General features: G+C 41.1%; 1 protein-coding gene across 3 annotated transcripts in view; it reads left to right on the top strand.

Moving 5' to 3' along the window:
• The first annotated feature begins 409 nt into the window (after positions 1–409).
• Positions 410–12,656, top strand: part of LOC139121830 (thrombospondin type-1 domain-containing protein 4-like) — a 121,020-nt gene continuing 108,773 nt past the window's right edge. The window contains exon 1 of one of the 3 annotated variants that reach the window (XM_070687041.1): positions 410–827. The gene's annotated coding sequence lies outside the window, so the exon portion shown is untranslated. Of the gene's footprint in view, positions 828–9,712; positions 9,836–12,656 lie in introns of those variants that run through there. The other 2 variants (XM_070687037.1, XM_070687038.1) reach the window with 2 other exon arrangements.

The following is a 12,656-nucleotide window of genomic DNA, read 5'->3' as shown; positions in this document are numbered from 1 at the left end:
CAAAAACAGCAATCTGGTGTGCAAATGTTGCATGCACACTGGGTTTGTCTCCGGAGAAACGAAGACCGGGAGTAAAAGGAAATTGGTAGATCAAAAATGCAACGAAATCCGATCTGGAGATCTACAATACAGTGCAAGGGCTATTGAACAAGTCTGCCTTAGAAAACGAACGTCACTAACGTACGACAAAAAGCCACGAAATTTTACTTTCTAATTGAGTCGACTTGTTGATGAGTTGATTGTTGTGACAGCGATTCGTGCGGCCTTGGGTGATCGATTACAATTAAGGGCTGTGACCGGTGCTCATTTGCTGCTCAGCTGACGTGCAGGTTAGGACCAATCGGTGCGTGCATCTTGGTTCCCCCCTCCCCTAAATCTTCACCCTTTCAAAGGACTGCCGGTCTCACTCTGTGCGTCGCGGTGTGCGGTAATGTCAGCATAATTTTAAATGTGGTCATATTTCTGTATCATTTGCAGCCGATCGCTGAATCAATACATAGGTTAGTCTGGGCGTGCGTTGATTGCCGAGACCAGATATCTACGCCACCACGCAGAGTGTATTACATAAAGTTGCGAGGTACTGCCTAATTATACAGTTCACTATAGCAGCTTTTGAACTCTCAGTAAGCCCTGTACCTTTGTGTTCTGAATTCCATTTGTTCAAACACTGTGACGTTGAGAGGGGCTCATTTCCACGACCTCACTGCTTGCTATTCCGGGTGTGTGTATCTGCTCTCGGCATCTGCAACGGATTGGTATGCATGAAGAAAACCGGGAAAAGGGATCCAGTGTCCTGATACAGCCGTGTGAACTCTGCACTGAAAAGGGTAAGTTAGGCTAAACAGCTTCCATCGACCTTTAAGTATTGCATTTTCTTTGTCTGTCGTTAACCGATCGATTTTTTCGGGAATTTCTTTTCCCAGTCAATGACACTTACGAGAGTGAACGCTTTATTTGACGACCAAGAAACAGCTGTTAAAATAGGACGATTAACTTTCATCTTCAACAAGTGTCCCTCAATCGTCTGTTCAGTGGACAACCACGGGAGAAAATGAACTTGTTGTTGGTACACTGTCTATGGTTCCATGTACATGTGCAGGGGAGAATGAGTGCTTTCAAAATCGTTCAGGGCAAGGATAACATCGATTTATTTGCTCGAACTGTGACCTACGTTCCATGCACAACAAAAAAAAAACAACACCGATCATAATCAGGAAATTTATTTAATTTTTTATACGTTAGTTTGAATTTCTAGCAAATAGAGTTGGTTTGCATATGATTGCAAACTGGTTGTGTATTTGGCAGCAAATCAAGGACCTCTAGCAACACTGCCACCAAAAATTTACCCTGGTTCCGCGGATGATATCAGGGAACTTTCACAAATCTAAATCTACGGAGGGTGAACTGGACAAGAAATACAGCATTTGAGTTGATACAAAGGTCATCGGACAAGTCACAACGATGGTTTACGTATGATGATGTGCAACTGAGAGAGAGAGAGAGAGAGAGAGAGAGAGAGAGAGAGAGAGAGAGAGAGAGAGAGAGAGAGAGAGAGAGAGAGAGAGAGAGAGAGAGAGAGAGAGAGAGAGAGAGAGCCTTGAAGTTGTCAACTTTAAAAAGATAATCGAGAATGGCACACATACATTTGATTATCAAAATAAGCCTTCAGTGACTAAATGTAACACGTCCCTGGATATGTTCTGCGCAATAGGAATTTTAGAGGAAATCTGTCATTTTTGATTACAATTTCCGGTAGACCTTACACATGTTTTCATATCTGCGCCTCTTTTACGTAGAAGAGTAAAAGACGATTCGTATTGTTTATTGTCTTTCATGTAAAATCATGCGAAGAGAGGCGGGGAGACAACGCGATCCCGCCAAGCCTAGGAAGATGCATGTATTCGACTAACCAATCATGATGATCTTCCGTCTACGGTTTGGATTAACCCTTTCTCTCATATCATGTCGTGAACAAATGACACGGTGTAGAATCGAATCACACGGGTAGAATCGAATCTTGTGAGCTTTTATATCATGAAAAAAATATTTGCAGAAAAAAATGTTTGTGGTTTGTCGTCCAAGCCTGATTGTTTTCCACGATTAAAAATGTTTTCCCATGCTATATTACATTACTTTGTCGCGTTTAACCAACGGCTTTTTCACCTGTGAATCGTTTCCGCATTGCTCATTACAGATATCTCTCATGTGCTCTATATTCTTCGTCATGTGAGGGAGTTTTATTAACACTTGTCGATACCGTTGCTCATTTCCCCCCCCCCCTTCTTTTTCTTTGCGAAAGGATACAACCATTTCTGGTGCAAGTATATCTATTCAACAATTCAGTAAATATATGGAACTTAGAGATTAGTGTTCTTGGTAGACTGGGAGAGAAGCTTCGCTTTCAGAGTATGTCAGCGGCAAACGATCTCTTACAGCCAAAATAAGTGCCGTAGATTAAGTCGAAGGCGGTCACTGAATCGTTGCAAGGCCGCCTTCGAACCCTCTGACGGCTGTCGCAAGGTGGTGTCAATGACCTATAAACAAGGTGTACTGCAGCAAAACGGGAAGGGGGCTAAAGAGCCCAATCCAGCATGCAACCCCAGGGATAGGTACTCCCATTGAAGGGTGTAGTCAAGTTTGAGCCGTCTGAATGGGTTACTCTTTCATGAAAAATATCCCTAAACATGGGTCACTTTTCATCAAAACCCCTCACTTCAGGAAAACCTTCATACAGTCGAATAACGGTAAAACTTTGTTTAAACTTGGGCGGCACACCACTGGGGACCCAGAGATCTGGTTGTTGTTGTTTGTATTGTTGTTTATGTTTATTAGTCATGTTGTTGTTGTCGTTGTTGACCAAGCGCGTTTCTTATGACATCTACATTACGTTTGAACCAACAACAACACAACAGTTATGTTCTTTGAATTTTGTCGGTCAACAACGGCAACAACAACACGACTAACAAACATAAACAACAATACAAACAACAACGACCAGATGTCTGGGTACCCTGTGGGCACACCCCCGTATGAAAGTGTTTGGAGTACCTCCTCTTCAAGGGCATGTACACGGCGGATCTGTAGGGGTCAGAGGTCAATATCTTGGCCCTTGCATATGAGAGGTAAATATCTCTATATTAAAAGGAATCCGACGAAAACCAGTATATTTTTCACCCTTTACATTAAGTGTTAACGGTTGACCGCACAACCGACTTTGACTTAACTGCCGCCCGTTTGCCACTTCTGGCTTCTCTTTTGTGTTTTTGGAATGGGATTAATAGAAAAGCTTCATGTAATTTGCTCATTTCCATCACCGGGATTTGACGATTAATAAAATGATTCCTCTCGGGTCTTGTCATTATCCCATCGACTCGCTCTTGCCCACTCGTAAAAATCTCTTAAAACTATTCCGCTAATACCATTTTTATGACTCTATCCGGTTCAATTAGAGCGGTTATTTGTCGCGCATTTTCCGTTGAAACTATAGCGATAGGACAAGGCGAGTTGATGTTAAAGCTACGTCAGTTGTAACTTTAAACTTACTTTCCATTAATTTTACCCGATTTTTCGACACATTTGCTTGTTTTGCTCGAAAACGTGTCGAAACACTAACCGTTTAACTTGTCAACACGGGCGGTAGTGCATATACGTGTGTGTAGTCCCACACTACTTTAGATAGCTAAAGGTTTGTTTCGGGCTTGAATCGATTCGTCATTTAATAACATTACAAATATACACAATGCGGCGTGTCGATAGGGACAATACTTGGTATTTCAGAATAATGTAGGGGGCAAAAGTAGGGGTATATGCTTGATTTCCTACCGGGCCAAATAATGAAAATACCATGAAAACACACAGCTATTTTCCTTCAGTAAGTAGTCATCTTATCAACAGACCGGGAGCTAACAAAGTTCACCTGAAAAACCAAATCATAAAAAGAATAGGCTACGTACTGGACATTCGACTGACACAGAGCGACAGAGGAGAACGGATGAATGTCATTTTTCTTTGCCGCAACTGAACTCCATAGAATTTACTTTGCATATAACGGCATTCTGTAAGAAAACGCGCGGCATCTTCCTGACTGATTATACACTGTGTCGTAAAAATACAAATTCATCCTATTCGATTGAAACTGCGTTTTTTGTCTTCTAATTGAATTTTAGTGTGAACAATAAAATCAGATGGTTTTTGTTTGTTGGTGATGCTGAATAACAGAATGCATCCCAGGAGTGGAGCTGTGAACTCGAAGGGAAAACGAGTTGTGGGTTTCTTTCTCTTCACTCGGGACCACAGTGGTATGAAAGTATACACCGGCGTAGACCAGGCCCTTCTAAGCTGAAAGAATCATTCCTAATGCGATACAGCTGGCAAATGAGAGAAAGGCAATTGACAGACCCTGTATGGAGGTACGCTGGAATGTGGTTATTGCATCAGAGAATTCAATTCAGGGTTTGTTGGATTGAATAATGCAATCGTTGCCAGTTGCTAAATAAAGGCAGCCAGGGTTGCCATTTCACATTAATTGCAGGCTGATTGTTCGGAAAGGACTTCGCGTTGAATTGTAACCCTCTTCAAGATCCTGATATGCCTTGTGGCGGACGACTAAGTGCTCCCGCCCTGGGAGAGTTTAGAAATCACTCCACGTGGGCATGCTATGTGAAAGGTTCAAGTGACAAATGCGCCAGTTATGGCGGGGGACTAGGGATGATCGCTAGTCCCAAGTGGCCACCTGCAACCAAAGCTTCGAATTCTTACGGCAATAGAGAGAAAGTTGATAGCTGTGGACTCATTCCCCTAACAAGTGTCACTCGTTTTTCACATGTAAAAGCACAAAAAATAAAACGGAAAAGCTCATCATTATTTTTCTGCGCATGACAATGATCCACTGGACGAGAAATGACACTCTTTACCCTGTCTTGACACTTTTCCACCTTCTCCTATCATATTCAGTGTGACCCGCTGACAATGGAGGACCACTATCCTAGTAAATCACCCATGCACGACAAAAATGACGAGAGCACACTTCCTTCTATGAATTCATTTAGTTTTTCATATAATGTCCATTATAAGTTATATTGTTTTCTACTACGAATGAGTGCTATTTTATATCACCGGCACCATCAATTCAGTCTTCATTTTGTAAAGCTCCATTAGCTGTAAATTTTGATTTTGTTTCCATTATTTTGCCCTTTTTGTAAACTACATGTACAGTTCTTTATTAACTCCCTAAGTCATGTCCAAACTCGGACCCACTATTCAGCTTGCCAGCACAGCCTCCGTATGTATGTCTGTGTGTATTGCTCAATGTTATTATTGACAACTGAATTTTAGTCTGGAGTGGAACTCACACGTTAACAATAACATTGCGGCTTGTCCACAATGCTTTGTACTTTCAGGGTCAATGCGGCGTATTTCACTTTAGGCGTACAGAATAAGAAAATATATTTGGTTCATCGAAGAAAAATGATTAAAATATCTGCAAAAAATACAGCTATTTGGCCTTTAAGGAATCTGAAAAGAAGTTGTTTTATGGTGTTAATTTTTTTTTCGATCCAAGTAGATGAATCACAGAGAGAAGTAAAGGCACTTAAGTAGACTGGGATTGAGAACCGTAAACAAAACACTTACGATACCTTAATCCGCTTTTGGTTTGGGTGTGTTTTGTCGCGCTACTGTAGTGCCCAGACAGACAGAGAAGGTACCATATTTGTCTCGAGCAATGGCTACATCCGGACCAGCTCTCAGTCTATTTCTCGTGTACACACAAAGCGACCGAAGTTATCTCACGAACGCGTTCCTACTGACTCAACTACGCATGTAGGCTTTACCGAATTAGCATAGCGTGCCGCGGCAATGTTTTATTTTATTAAATTACAAAACAAATCGGTAAAGTCGTATTAGTTGCCAAAAATCGCAGAGTTGATTTCTTCTGTAAATTAAGGCGAATTGAGAAATAAGTCTAACAAGATGGGAGAAAGCTCAGACAACTAGCTCTAGCAAAATTATCCTCTCCCATTCCATCGTTGAAGACAAAGCAAGGGAAATCGGCCTGTTTAGTTTAAAATTATTTTCATATTATTTCATTAGTTCTGATTCCTGTTTATTATGTTCAACTTTATTAGCGAAATGTCCCTAAATGTTCATCCTATGCAACATTAAGTTCATTAAGTTCATTTTGAAATGTCCTTTCTTTTTCTAGTAATATCCAAACCCTTTATACTCGCTGCAGAGTAAAAGTCAGCCAGACAACAGATACTATCAGGGCATCGTTCGATCGTCATCACTCACGCCATCGTCACGAGTGTTGTTTTCTCGACTTACCCGATGATAGAAGGCGGATGATCAGGTGTTCTTAGTAGGTGCAGTCACCGTCCGAGGGACGTTGGTGCAGTCTTTCTTATTCACAGCGTGCACAAAGATTTTCACCCTAAAACAATAATGTATTTCAACACTTGTTATTTCATAACGCCAGTTGGCTTTGAACTGGGTTCAAACCCAGAGACTCACCGTATACAACTCAACCGTACGTCGTTTTCAGGGAGACACTGAAAAATGTTCTCTCAATGTCGCAAGTACAAATGTACTGACTGAATCGAAATACCTGGCTGCTGATGTACAAACCGCGTGTCCTTACACTTAGTTACCGTGCTCTGTAACTTTTGTGGGCCGTGTACTTGTAAGGAACTGAGCGTAATACTGTACTTCCTAAAATTTCAAGGTACTCCGGAAACGACACGTGATCAGCGGGGTCATTTTACCTATTGCTTATCACTTAAGTATTACGTAATTTCCGCCGTCACTGAAAAAAGTCTAACGTATGACCAAGTATCGACATATGGTGATTTTCCACACGGTGATAGGTTTGCATCGAATATATTAATCGATAGTAAATATTCAAGTGGTTGGAAAATCCTATGATATGTAAAAAAACAAAATTACTATTTAATTTTCTGGAAACAACGCGAAACAAGGCTACCCTTTTCTTGCTTTTCTGTTCAGTTTAAAAGAAGCTAACCTAAGCTGCCACCTAAATTTACAAGATCTGATTACCGAGCTGACTGCCCGAGGTGCCAAAACGTTGTAAGTAACACAAAACGTTTGAAAAACGAGGTCGTTAAATAGGCTTTGGTTTTACGACCTTTTACGGTAAGCAAGAAGCCGCCGCTCGAGCAATCAGTTCCGAATCCATGAAAGGGCAGATTATCGCGCATTTGTTTGAGAAAGTTTCGCGGAAGGCGGGCATACAAGAGAAATCAAAGTAAGTCTTAATATCCTTTTTATTCATTGCTTGTTTTGCAATATCTATACACGAGCAAATTCATTCCATATTGTTAACAAAAGAACGCAGAAATGAATATGCTATGTCATGCTAAAGAGAACTATCTCGTCATTTGAAGGCCCGTCGTCTTGAATACAAAAGAGCTAAAATGATATGACAAAGTCATTCTGCTGGTCAACGCTTAGTCTTGAGGGCAAAGTCTGACTATCCAATGTCACGTCTCGTTTACAATATCAAAAAGGGTACCAATTAAATGTCAACCAGTCAAAACATTAAGGCAGTAAAATATTATGTCACTCTGTGGTTAACACTTGACAAATTACCTTGAAGTGCAGCACGCACACAGGTCGTTATTATTCTTTATGTGGTCGTCTCATCAATCTGTTCGCAAAGACATCATTTGCGCCAAGTGGTATTTCTACGAGGTTTCTGATAAATCAGGTGGCATATATATACATATATATATATATATATATATATATATATATATATATATATATATATATATATATATATATATATATCATCATCATCATCATCATCATCATCATCATCATCATCATATCCTCGATAAGAGACATAACACTCTATAGCACGGTATAGCCTGAAAATTGAACATTTTAGGTCGACCATAAAATTCGGAAGGTCGGTAGGTGAGCGCTCGATCGTCCCAGACGTATGCTTTATCTTCAGCTGTTCATTATCATTCATTTCGTTTTCCGAATATTGACCTCAAAGGAACTTATGACATCATCAGGCTACTTTCAGATTAGATTCACGGCGGTGATCGGATCAGATACTTTGAAATTCAATTTTTAGAACCGCACAAGACAGACGAACTAGTGTTTGATGCCATCGCCATAGTTGGCCTAAAGGGTACTTTTTGTCCTTAATTAGAGAGTTGCATCACTTTCCCTGGCTGAAGTGACTCGGCATTGTTCGGCATTGTTCGGCGATTTTCTTGTGATGCGTGAAATCGTCGTCGATATTCATGGGATATTTTTTTTCCACTCTTGGCAAGTGACAGGTCTCTGCTGCTTGCGAGCAGCACTTTCCAAAGTCGGACTGTTTTGCTTTGTGTTGTCTTTTTTGTCAGTAATCGCCTTATGAGGTTCATCAAGAGCTGGCTAGTCATAGTTTGGACGATTGAACACACCATCTTAGTCGCAGTTTTCTTGGTGAAGCCATTATCTCCATTATTGGCTAGACATTACGATAATCGCATACACTTTATCCCGCGCATACAAACATGCGGATTTTTCAACCTGCCGTCACCGCCTTCCTTTGCTTCGCTATATCCCTACATTCCAAAGGCGTGTCAGTTTTAAACATCGCCCGATCCTTATTCCTCTAACATGGAGCTCCCCGAGCAGGACACGGTCACGATTTATCGTAACTACAGACAACATTCGACAAAACAAAGTGTTTAGAAAAGTTCTCAATAATCAACAATATCTTCTATGCTGCTTTGTTGACACAAGTAACAGTCTTCAGATCGGAGAATAATCGCGTTAGTTTGCTCTCTTTGTACAGTTTTTCTATGCGCCCACCGTTTGTAATGACACAATGCTCCCACCGACAAGACAATACAATGGCATCTTCAAACGGATAAATGGCTTTTAATCGGATACCTACATCCGGGTCAGGCCTTTTCCCATAATCCATCAATACAAAATCAAGTCTTCGGCGAGCACTTGCGCTTCTCGCCAAAGCTTTCGAATACAAAATGCTAGATAAACTGAAGAGGAGAAAGTACATGCCGCAGAGAGCTACAAAATCGGACGTCAAAATAATGGAGTGGTTCTCTGGCTGTACTATAGCTACTCTCTTTTCAAGGCACTTTGGAATCCAAATGCACGCCATGAAAAAGACCGATTGTAAATTTGCCCCAATTGTAAATTTCGCCCTCTTAGGGCAGATGTCGTCATTTGAAGACCGTGAACCCACGCTTCACAACTGAACATCGCAATTGTTGCAGCAAGCTCTCGGGCATGGGGGAGCGCGTCAAATGACAATAACGAACTCTTTTTTTGAAAAAAAGGGGCGTTCCTCCGGACTCAATGGAGATATTGCCACCGTCCCCATTTAAGCCATTTTTGTGTCAAGTCACACTAGTTTAATCAGTGACTTCAATGCGAAAAGTATTAACGAAAATACTGGACTTTCCCTTTATTTACACAATTTCTTTTAGTTCACCGGCGGTCTATTTAATTTTCCCAAATGCAAACCAGCTATGTTTACTCTAAGCAGTTACTAGTGTCTTTTAAAAAGGGGATCTATAGGTAACGCTTTCAAGTACTTTGATCGACGCCTTCTTCCACAAAATCTCAATGAATTGAAACTGAATAAATAATCGTTGGGGTCTCTTGCCGAATGCTGGGCTTTCTTAAAAAGACCTCGTGTGTTATGTAATATGGCCTCACCTATGCACCCTTAATGTACTTTTTGGAAGCATTGTCCATAGTACGCATGTGTGGCGAGTGAAAGGTGTCATCAGTAGTTGAGTCTCCGATGTTTAACGAAGGCATCGCAAAGTGGGGACGACCAATTTAGGTAAGTTTGGACTTTGTTCACTGTTTTACTCGTTCATTTAAATCGGACCTCGGTAAAAGTTGATAACTAGTGGGATATGACGCGCGCAAAGCAAAACTTCTTGACAATTCAACGCAAAAAATCCCGTGACACAACCAGGAATGCATCTATGGGTAAAAACTTGAAATAGAAAATTAAAAAATACAGCCAGCGATGCGTAAGACCAGGAGAAAGGCGGTTGCACACCATCTTACAATGCTTGGATTCGAGTAACGTACGTGTGCTTTCACCAGTCAGAGAATATCTTACAATCGTCAGAAAAGGGGCACAGAAGATTTCTTGACTGGTAAACCTAATTGCTTTGAGACAAAGCTGACTGTTGTCAGTATATGCACACACCAACGCAAGTCCGTTCAGTTTTATTCAGTGTAAAGAGAGCGGGGTGCGGAACGCATGCATGATTGGCTCGGGCGGTGCGAGATCTTAACACTGGTATTGTCTTTCCGCTCACCGTGTTGTTCAATGTGATTGGTAATGCATAGAAAGCTAATTCTTGTGTCGATCACCGACTATTTAAACACAAGACAAATAGGATGAGAATTCTAACTGTTCGTTGAGTAATTACCCATTGTTGGCTAGTTTCTATGCTTACGAGGACTCCCTTAATCTTCCAAGTATTCAAGCGCACATACATCCCCAATTAACGCTCTTCTCGATTTCTTAAGGTGTCCCTTGTTTCAGTGCAAGGAATTGGGGAGATTTAGCAGCAGGTAACTTATTCAAAGACTTTATCTTGGAGTTTTATCCGAAATAAAGAGCTCAGAGAGGTAAAGTTGATACAGATATGATCGGTTTATCATATGATGAGCTCGTATTCCGGACAGGAAGAAATGTAGTCACGGCGGCCAACTCTTTTCCTGTTCCGAAGGTTTACAAACTGTTTGCTTGACCACAGTCCCTCTATCCACTGTGGATAGAGGGACTGTGGCTTGACATTTAGAAATTCTGCAATAATGCTGATTCTGGTCACCACATTGGCAGATGTTGATCTTTGACAACGTTTTAGGTAGATTGTTGATTCAAGCGCGACTGACTGAGGGCGTTAACAACAGCCTGGGATAAAACTCGCCCTCGTCGGCATTGCAGTCGAGAATTGGATGAGGTACTGAACTGCTTCAATTAAAAAAAACATGCTGTCAAACTTGCTTTTACTTGGAACATTTCTTACGTTTGAAAGCTGGTTTGTTACAGTGGCAACACCATCGAAAGTCACCGCCACCAGACTTTCTTCCTCATTTTCCTAGGCGAACATTTGCGTTGTCATTTCGACTTCAATGGGAGGTCGTGAGGAATTCTCTTTATTGAAAATCGTGAGGAATCATTTCGGTCATCGATCAGTAACAGCGCCACCACTTACCGGGATGCAGTCCTCTACGTACATGTACGACACTCCAGCTCGCTTGAACTGGAGGACAACGAACAAGGACACACAGAAAAAGATATTTATGTAAACAGGAAATTCACAAGCAGTTGAAATAGCCTTAATCAGTTATTTTGCAGTAGACAATAATGGTCTTTAATACATGTGATTTATGAGATTGCAATATTTTAGATTATTCAACAATATTTCGTAAATAGCTCATGTCCCTCTCTCTCAAAGATTGAAAACACATCTCTGATAATTAGGATCTGTGAGCCAATAAGTGTCCACAGCAAAATTATGTGAATTAAGTTAAGCCTGTCAAAGTCCATAAATATTCGAAAATCTGAGTTGGAATCACACGATGTTGTTTGCATTAGCGTCTTTCTAAATGACATCAATGCAGTGGTTCAAGTGAAACAGCAGTTATACTCTCTCTATTATTTTCCTTTTGCTTTACAAAAGTTACCAATGATTTTAGATGTAAGCTTACGAATTAATCATCGCTGAACTTAACTCATCATGCTTTCCCTGTATGTGACGACGTTTAAAACATAACAGTGCTTCCTTTTTGCAGTGAAAAACGTTTATTCCACCCATCCACCCATGCACCATTCATTCATCCGCCCGTCCGTCCATCTATCCAGCCATCCTCCGTCCATCCATATATCTATCCACCCATCCATCCATCAATCAATCCATCCATCCATCCATCTACCCATCCATTCATCCGTCCATCAATCCATCCATCCATCCATCCAGCCACCCATTAATCCACCCACCCTCCATCCAAACCCATGTTTTAAGTGAATTGCGCTGTATACCATCACCAGATTTAAAAACGTCATCAGATAAAAATAGGCTCTGCCCCTGAGTTTCAGCTGTATGGCGACTTAGAATGTGTCATGCATAGAAATACGGTACCAAGGTCCCGTTTGGAGCGTTTTTTGGGAAATTTTGTCAGCAGACTTTGAATCGAATGCATCAGCTGCATCAGGATTTGCAAATGATGAAATATGATATCGTCCTTCCTTTGACCGTTGCCACTTAATTCCCTCCCCACCTTCCACCGCTTTCCAGCAGTTTGACAGGTTCGAGAGTATGCAGCAACCGATGCATTCTGAAGTCAGCCTTTTAAAACATTGCATAACTATTGTTTTAATGCACACAATGACAGTTGGTTCACACTCAGCGCATGGTTTTGTGTCTATTCTATAACCAACTCAGCTCCTTGGTTTCGCTCATTACCGCGAACGTACTTGCCCGAAGCAGTTTTCATCACGGCATTGTGTGATTTGTTTTTGTTCTGAAGAGAAACTCCAAGTTGTGATGTGCTAATACTTAGGTTCATGTTGTATCCCAATATCGGTTTCACAATTATTGATTGCATAAAGTTACACTGGCTGACTTTAAAAAGTGGTT

Source organism: Ptychodera flava, chromosome 21 (assembly GCF_041260155.1).
Source record: "Ptychodera flava strain L36383 chromosome 21, AS_Pfla_20210202, whole genome shotgun sequence".
Classification (NCBI taxonomy): domain Eukaryota; kingdom Metazoa; phylum Hemichordata; class Enteropneusta; family Ptychoderidae; genus Ptychodera; species Ptychodera flava.
This window is presented reverse-complemented; position numbering and strand designations above follow the sequence as displayed.